At 39.8% G+C, this 9,258-nt stretch overlaps 1 protein-coding gene across 1 annotated transcript in view; it reads right to left on the bottom strand.

The window, feature by feature from the left end:
* Megf10 (multiple EGF like domains 10) overlaps positions 1 to 9,258 on the bottom strand; it is a 151,551-nt gene that overhangs the window by 122,311 nt on the left and 19,982 nt on the right. The window lies entirely within an intron of this gene.

Below are 9,258 nucleotides of genomic sequence, written 5' to 3'. Positions count from 1 at the left end.
AGGAAGGAAGGAAGGAAGGAAGGAAGGAAGGAAGGAAGGAAGGAAGGAAGGAAGGAAGGAAGGAAGGAAGGAAGGCTGGTTACTTCTGATTTCTTAAAGCTAGGAAATCTATGGTTAAAGTGCCAACAGATTTGGTGTCAAGTAAGGGCCTGTTCCTGGCTTAGAGCATGTGTCTTCTAGTTGTGTCCTCAGATGGGGGGATGGATCTGCAACTCACTGGGCTCCTAATTGCTATGACTGAGCCTTTCCTGATAGCAAAGTTTTCACAGCTGTGAGTAGAAACACTCACGTAGACTAGTTTTTCCGGCTTGATTCATGCCATTTTCTAAACTGTCACCAAAGCTTCAGAAATAAACAGAGCACCACACTCCCCTGCACAGCTGGTGTGGAGGGATTGCCTTTCAGATAACTCCAAACTGGCATTTACTATTCAGGTGGCCATATTGATCACGTGAACAGTTTGTGCACACTTGAATTTCCAGAACATGGTAGAGGTCCTCACTCCTCTCTCTTCACCCAGGCCATTCCTTCTGCTTGGAGTGCCCCTAACTATTGAGTCAGGTTAATTCTCAGTCATTCTTCAAAGATCAAACCTCAGCTCATCAGTATCATCTGCTGGGCTCCCGAATCCCTTATTCACCACTTGTGTGCTTATCACTCCACTAGCTCGAAAACTCTTAATGTCAAGACAGCACAGCAGCGATATCTGCATTTTCTTGGCACGTGTCAACCATATTTTCTAATGACCAAGCAGTGTGAAAAATACCACTTAGAATATGCAAGTAAGTCGTTTTGGATCAAAACTGCTCTCAGTATCAAAAGGGAAGAAATGAAAGGTCAAGATGATCTCTACTTGAGAGTTAACAAGCTCAGTGGAAAAGCCTATTGTTGAAACAAAATGACTATAACGCTGATGACTATACGTATATCTTAAGAACAATAAAGGGTTTTCCTGAGAAATATTTGTTTGGAGAAAAATCAGTCTTTGGAGAGAATCTGTAGGCACTCAGAAAGGCGTAATTAATAACTAATTATTCTCTAAGTTTATTTTAGAGCCCAAACCCCTCTTCTTTTTGGCGCCCCTTTATTCTCAGTAGATGGACCTGCCCAAATGTGGCTGCATTTGAGAACACGAACGGGGTCATAACTCTTGTGGGTGAAGTGAAGCAGTCAAGAGCATATGTTTAGGTCACATGAGGAAATATCTATGAGCTAGCAGCAGGGAAACAGAGGCTCAGAGAAAGAGATGAGCACTGGGACCAGGTGCCAGCCTCTGCGCGTAAATGTCCACTGAGCTGCACAGATTGGAAACTCCTAGTAGCTGAAAGCATGACCTCACCACACAGGAATGTTCACTTTCTTCTTATGAAGAAGTTTTCATAAATGACATTACTGTCATTTGTTTAAAGCTTCAAACCTTCTATTCATTTAACTCGGTGGTTCTCAACCTTCTTAATGCTGTGGCCCTTTAATAAAGTTCCTCATGTTGTGGTGACCCCAACTATAAAATGATTTCGTTGCTACTTCATAACTTTAATTTTGCTACTGTTGTGAATCATAATGTAAACATCTGGTATGCATAGGGGGGTGACCCCTGTGAAAGGGTTATTCTATCCCCAAAGGGTTGAGACCCACAGGTTGAAAACCACTACTTTAACTCAAGAAAGAAAAAATAAAACCTTATGACAAGAACCCTTTTTAAAACAATCCCACCCTCATTACAAAGAAGCATAATTCCTAGTACCTGTTTGACTGTTAAAACTGCACCCAAACAGTAATGTCTGGAAACATCTTTCTGCGATCCTAAAGAAATGGCAGGTTAGTCTATAGCAACTGGAGGGTGGCTCTGTCTGCTTCCTACGTCTATCAAGAAGTAAGAACTATTTTGTAAAAAGAGAAGATTTTTATTATGTAGTAACATAAAACATAGTCAGAAAAGGAAATTTTTATTTGTATGCTCTCTGGTGATATATATATATATATATATGTATATATGTATAATAAATACATATAATTTTTATATTACTAAGAACCAAACACAAACCCTTACAAAATTCATTATTTTAAGTCTTAATTTTTACAACTTTATTTATTGTATTCATACATGCAACAACAACAACAAAATAAAACCAGAAAAATGTGATTTAATCAAAATAGAAATTTTAGTTGTAGGAGTTGGTTCTTTCCACCATCATGTAGGTTCTCAAGCTTGAGAACAAGCAGTTTTACTCACTAACCTGTTAAGTCTTAATTTTGCAAATCAACTAATCTTTGGTCTTTGATGAAAGTCATATTGTGGCTAGAATAAAAGGATATTTTGATGGGCCCCAAGAACATGTAAGTACTTGTACATTATTTAAATAAGACAAAGTTTTCTTTTTATGTACAAGATACAAATGTACAAATATACCATTAGTAGTGTGGGAAAAAAAAAACCTGTTAGGTTGCTGACAAAGTGATTACAATTTTCATGGGGGAAAATAAAAACATTCACTTTCAGGTAGATTCTGATAACTAAGGATATCAAAACCAAGAAAGCTAGAGGTATTTGAACTAAAGCTGTGAGCTCTGAGCTCCACAGGCTGCTGGCTTTGCATTCACTGACATTTTCCTCAATCCCTTCTGCTCCTGTCGTCTTCAACCATTGTTCCTCTCTTCGCCTTCGTCATAAATTCCCTCACATTTATCTAACTTTAATATCTCTCATAGCAGGGCCTCACTTTTTCACACACATTAGAAAGTACAAACAACTGAAAGCAACCGCCCACACCGTGTTCCTCCCCACTTTATAGGGAAGGGGCCCAGTAAACTCTATGACCATCATTTGTTCAAGACTTTAAACTCTGTAATTGTTTAATTCAGAAGAGGGAGATAAAACCATGAATTAAAACCAGACATAAAGACTATTTCAACAGAAAAACTCTGGAGGGAGGATGAAAATCTTCCTTCCCTGGGCAAAGTCTGTAACCCATGTCCAAGATTCTCCCAGGTCGGCATGGACACCTTCTTAACTGAAACTCAAACCACCACATACGCTGCCATCAATTTTGTGTTCTCTCTGCAATAATTTATTGTTGCATTCCAATCTAGTTGATAATGGGCTCAGTGCAGAAGTCAAAATATTCCTTGGTCTTTTTACTGGAAACTACACAGATGTCTCTAGTGGAAGAAAAGTTAGGGGAGGGAGAAAATTATAGAAACCTAATAGTTTATAATCTCACTTAAAAAAAACCTACAGAAAAGAAAGGGATCGAATAGAAGTACCCTACTACATGGTGCTGGGGTAAGGCTCCTCCCAGAAACACAGGTTTGTTTTGGTTTTGGTTAAATGCCTATTTAGCACAATAATCACAATAGTTTTTCTCTGTACATGTTCTCCCCAGCCAGGATTCTTGGCTGAGTTTATAGTAATGAGCATGACTTTTATCCAGGGGATGGACTTAAATTGATTGAATTTAAATTAATGAGCTTAAAAGAAAGCAGTTGGTCACACCTCTCTCCACACCTCAGGACTCAGAGAACAGAACCTGAGGTTGGGGAGAACTGCCGTGAATCGGCGTCTTCTGGACACGGCACAGAAAATACACTCATAAAGTTGCTGTGGCTATGGTTACCTGCTCAGGATTGGGCCTGTCAACATTTCATCATGGAGTCCAGAGAGGTCCATGAAGCCCCATCCTTTTCTAAGGGGCTTTTGACAGTTAATGGTTACAGGGGGCAGGAGTGGCACTTACTTTTGTGATATAATCATTAATAAGTTATTCGTGCTACAGTAAATAATCTCTCACCCATGTTATGCTGGCAACCCTACTTAAACTTAGTGACACATACACACACACACACACACACACACACCACAAGAAATGAAAGCAAGAAGGAGACCTGTTGGGAAAAGGGTTTCAGAAGGAGAAAGAGTGGGCATGAGAGAGGGGCAAGAAAGACTAAAATTCATTATACACATGTACGAAACTATCAGAGAATTATGTAAAATTAATATGCAGCCATCGCAGTGGCCCACGCCTTTAATCCCAGCATTCAGGGAGGCAGAGGCAGGTGGATCTCTGTGAGTTTGAGGCCAGCTGGGTCCAAGACAGCTGAGGTTATGCAGAGAAACCCTGCCTTAAAAATCCATAAGTAAATAAATAAATAGATGCAAAAGAAGTTTCTTGTAGAACAAATTTATCTATCATTTGTCTGATCCTTGCACCTTATTTGAGCCTGCTAGTCAATTTGTGTGTGTGTGTCTGTGTTTATATATACACAGGTGCATGTGTATGTGTGTGTACAAGAATGCATTACTGGAGGACAGGCTCTGGTATTGTTCCACAGGTTCTGTCCCCTGTGTTTTGATTCAATGATTCACCTGCCCCTCCTCCATGCTAGGGTTATGAATTATCACCATTCATGCTTGGCAGTTTTTTCACGGGTTTTGGGAATCGAACTTCAGTTCTCATGTGTATAAGGAAAGCACTTTGCCAACTGAGCTCTCTCTCTCTCTCGGCTGTGCTGGTCATCTTTGACGTAATCAGTTCCATTCCTCTCACCCAGACTGTAACATCCTTGAAAACATTGCCATCTCCTGTTCTTGCATTTTTCTCTATGGTACCTAAGAGATGTCATTGTTAGATTCAGTCTCTATGTGTGTAAGAATGATTTCTTGAAACTGAACTCAGTATGCAAAGACCTTGTTGCATCCATGACTGATTTCATGTTTAACTTGTTTCATGTGTATAAACAAGTCAGAAACAGCCAGAAAGTAAGCACTACCTTCTCCAAGAGTCCCAAGGTCAGAGAACCGCCTCTCTGGAAAAGCTCAAGAAATTGTTTCCAGCCAAACATTCTTACTATTAAGGACACACACTCTTTCTACCTGTCCCAAGTAATTACATTCTTAAAGTAATTTCCTTTAATGATGAGACAGACTAGATTCATGTTTATCATTTTAAAAGACAGCAAAACAACCTTAATGAAGACACTTCGCCTTTCCACACTGCCACAATCAAAGTCAGACCTTTTCAAATGCAATTAATTTTTCCAAGATAATTCATCATATTAAAATATGGTAATTTGTTGTGGTTTCAGGTTATCTGAAACCTTTCTAAAATTGAATGCTAATGTTAATGTCTTGCTATAAGCAGTGTAATTTGAACGTAACAGAGTAAGGCACATTAAAAACATTGTCCACTTATAGCCAAGGTTCTTAAAGGAATGCACCCATGCCTAGAATCTACAGAGCTTGGCCTTGGAGTGTAAGGCCAATTCAGTAAGAGCAAAACCATCCCAGCCCAAGGACTCCAACCTCCCCTCACAGCATCCTTCCCTGATGAGGGCTTCAGAAACAAGTTCTTGCGCAGGAATCATTTTTCATGACACTAGTGTGCCCAATTCAAAAATGAGTACAACTAGAGGCTTAATGAGGCACTTTGTTATTCTCTGAAATAAAATGGAAAAACAGAGACTGTGTTCTTCAGGCTTAATCACCACATCTGTTGCTAAGCACTTCACTGTGATTGACTTGAGTGTATGTCAGACACAGTGCCAAAAATCTTCCCCAGGAAAGCAGCTTCCTGCTCCCTGTCTGAATGCCATCAGTCTCTGTTACAGCAGGATTTACATGGCAAACAAGCATGTCCTGGTGCCTACAAGCCCCTGTGCAGACCGGAGGCTTTTTTTTTTTTTAACTGGTTCCAGATAATATGGGCCTGGGCCTGGATTCTTATTCAGCCTCACTGGCAAGTCCCTAGAGACCACAATCAAGAGATACAGGGTAAGAGGAAAGATAGGGTTGAGACCGGGAGTGGTTGAGCTGCGCCTCCTTGCAGGCATTAAAATAAGTGTTAGAGGGCTATGCTGCAAGTTAAAGCATCTCCTAGGGACAGTCAGGTAACTTCAATTCCCGTGACTCATGTGATGAAAGCAGAGAACCAACTCCCAAAAGTTGTGCTCTGACCTCCACACACATGTCTGTGTACGCGCACCCACACATATCCAGACGTACACAAGAGATAAATAGATAAATAATTTAATTTTTAAAACGTTAAAGCATTTTCAAGCTCCCTAGGAAACGATTAATGTGAATCTAGAATCACCTGGCGTGATTTATGTGTTTATAGTCCTCTGAATGTTTAACTTAACCACAAGCACTATCTATAGTGTTTTAGATAAATAGCTGCTATTGATGGTGACTTTTTTTAATCCAGAAGATAATTCAGAAAAAAAAATTGTTAAGAAAGTGTGAGAAATTGGCAAGAGGGGAAAGACGCATTTACTCAATACTTAAAGTAAAAGCAATATGTAGCATTATCTAAAAAGAAATTCTCATTTCTATAAGTTATTGACTATATCCTTGAGAAGGTTCTGATGTGGAAGAACACTTCCTAATTAGAGGCTGGAAACTAAGGGTCATGCTGTTATGCCTCCTACTTGTCCTGACTGCTGGAGAACCCCCATCTGCCTCAGACCTAGGGAATCCTGACCTTTCTCTCTTCACATTATATGTGACTGAGGCTGTTTTCCAAGTATGTCCCTAACCATCTTTCCTCTTTATGCCTTCATCATCCCCTTGAGAGAAGAGGATAAGAGAGTGTGAGGAAATGAAAGCTATTAACTCTTAAATACTATAAATAAAGACTTTTCTTCAAACAAATAAAAAAAAAAGAGGAGGTAGATTTCAAGACAAAATCCTTTCAAAAGGATTTTCAAAAGCGGTATTTGGGGTATATAGAGGAAAGAACTATACTCTACAGAAATCTAGAAGCAAATTGGCAGTGATTCCTCTGGCATGATGCTAAATACACAGGCAATAAAAGTAAATTGTGTACTAAGAGATGCCATCACTAACTTGAAAAGTCACCAACCCGGGGGAAACACAATATAAACAGAGTCAGTAAACAGAGTATTCAAACTATTTAAAGAACTTCTGAACCACATCAAACAGAACCACCTAATTTAAAACTGGACAATTACTTACATAGATATTTTCAAAAATTGTTTAACTCCATGTCATGTTAGTAACAGACATCTTTGTTATCTTGTTGAGCTGTATCATACAAAGGCAGGTTATTGTATTAGAGTTTGCCTATGTGTTATATTTTATTTCCTTATTAGATACAGAATTTTTTAAATTCAGCAACATTAAACCACACAGCCCCACTCTTTGTAGCTCTCCCTTCTCCACAAAGTGGAATTCAAGTCAGTGTCATTGCGAGAGTTCATAGGGTGGCTGTCAGGGGTCAAGGTCTGGGTTAGGACTAGAGAGCTGATGGTCAGGTGTTTAGTTTTGCTCAGGGGTGAGTTCTGGAGATGTGAGGCTCAGGTTAGTGGATGATAAACTTGACCCTTGCTAAGGAGCATCCCTGAGCATTCTCTCAAGGAAGAAAAGACAACTGCATGAGGCGATGGACATGGTAATGAATGTGTGTGTGTGTGTGTGTGTGTGTGTGAGTGTGTGTGTGTATAAAAGAGATGACATCATCACCTGGTACACCCCAAATATATCCAATTTTATTTGTCAATTATACCTCAATAAAGCTGAAAAATGTACCAAATCTGCCATATAAAAATTCATTATTTCTGAACATCAACATACACTTATCATTTTTGAACTGGACATAGTGCCACTCTGTGCCATCATATCAGGGACTGTAGAGCCTGGGGTGAGAGGAAGGCTGGAGCCCAGGCATTTGAGGGCAGCCTGAGCTTTCACAAAGAAAAACACACCTCAAGAAGAAAGCAATAGCCAAATGTGTTGACAGTTCTGTAACCCCAGTTCCATAAAGAAACATCATGGATTCTCAAAAATTAAAGAGAAAAGTTCTTATGTTATTTCTTAAGAGAAATAATGTACATAAAATCATATGACAGATACAAATCAATTGAGATCCCCTTTAGTCCCATCAGGATATCTATAACCCTCCACACCTTGCAAAGAAAAACAAAACAAAACAAACAAAAAAAACAATAAGTACTATTGAAGATGTGGAGAAATGAGCCCTTACACACTGTTGCCAGCGATGTCACATGGAGCAGAAACTGGGAAACTGAATGGGAATGCCTCAGGAAAAAAAAAAAAAAAACAGCAACAATAATAACAAAACCAAAACAAAACACCTTGGAACTGCCATTCAATTTCACCTCTGGGTTATTTACTTCAATAACTGAAATCAGACTTGAACAAAACTTCCAGCCCCCTGATTCACTCATGGCACTCACAGGGTAAAAGGGGCACAGACATCTATTAGTGGATGAGCAGAAAGCAGCACACACAGACAATGGAATACAGTTGGCCTTGAAAAGGTTCAGACATGCTGAAATGTGGACAAACCCTAAGATGTTCAGCACCAGCCATCAAATAATCCAGTCTGTGTGATCACCTACAAATGTCAGCTTCATTGAGGCAGAAAGTGGGGAGGTGGTTTTCAGGGGCCTGTGGGAAGGAAATGAGGAGCTGATGGGTAAGGAGCACAAATTTCAGCTGGGAAACATGGAAGCTTCTGAGGAGAGACTGGATTGGGCTGACAATTCCACACCATCAGAAGTGTTCTCTGAAATGCTACAGAGTCAAACATTTAAAACTGGTGAATGAAGGAGGGTGAATATGATCAAAACACACTCAAAATTCTTAACTAATTTTAAAGGGGAGAGAGAATACATCAACAGAAAAAAAAATTTAAAGATACACAAAAGGAATAAATAAAAGTGTTGAATTTTGACAAGTGTATCTTACTTAAAAACAAAACAAAACAAAAAACCCTACAATCAAGGCCAGTGCTAGGGAGCAACAGATGCCTCCCCAGAGAGGCTCCTTGTTTGCTTCCTTTCGCTGTGCTAAGACAGAGGCTCTGTATCCCTTCATGGGTCACACATGGACTGGTAATTGAGATGCTACAACCTGGCAGTGCAAAAAGGGAAAGCGAAAACAGCCTCCCATGGTGATCCAGGTCCCATCCCTCTCTCCACCCAGAAGATCTCTTCTTCACTTCTAGAGCGTTCTAATCCACAGTAGTCTCTCCTGAACTCAGGCCAGGAATTCCAAAGAAAGAAGTTTAGGCTTTCCTCAACTTTAAGTGAATGGAAACCAAATGTGCATCAAAGGATTGGCACGAGAGTGCCCAGTTGGAATTCTAGACCCTGGCTTCTGCTGGCCTAAATTTCTCCAGTGATGTCACTAGGCCATCTTGGCAATCACATCCAGCCATTATGTCCTTTGCTTCCTCAGTTCTGCAGAATTTGAGGTTCTTAACCCCTTGGTTTGGATTT

The sequence above is a fragment of the Psammomys obesus genome, unplaced genomic scaffold (genome assembly GCF_907164565.1).
Source record: "Psammomys obesus unplaced genomic scaffold, mPsaObe1.curated_primary_1811, whole genome shotgun sequence".
NCBI lineage: Eukaryota > Metazoa > Chordata > Mammalia > Rodentia > Muridae > Psammomys > Psammomys obesus.
Note: the sequence above shows the minus strand (reverse complement) of the source record. Positions and strands in the feature narration are given on the sequence as shown.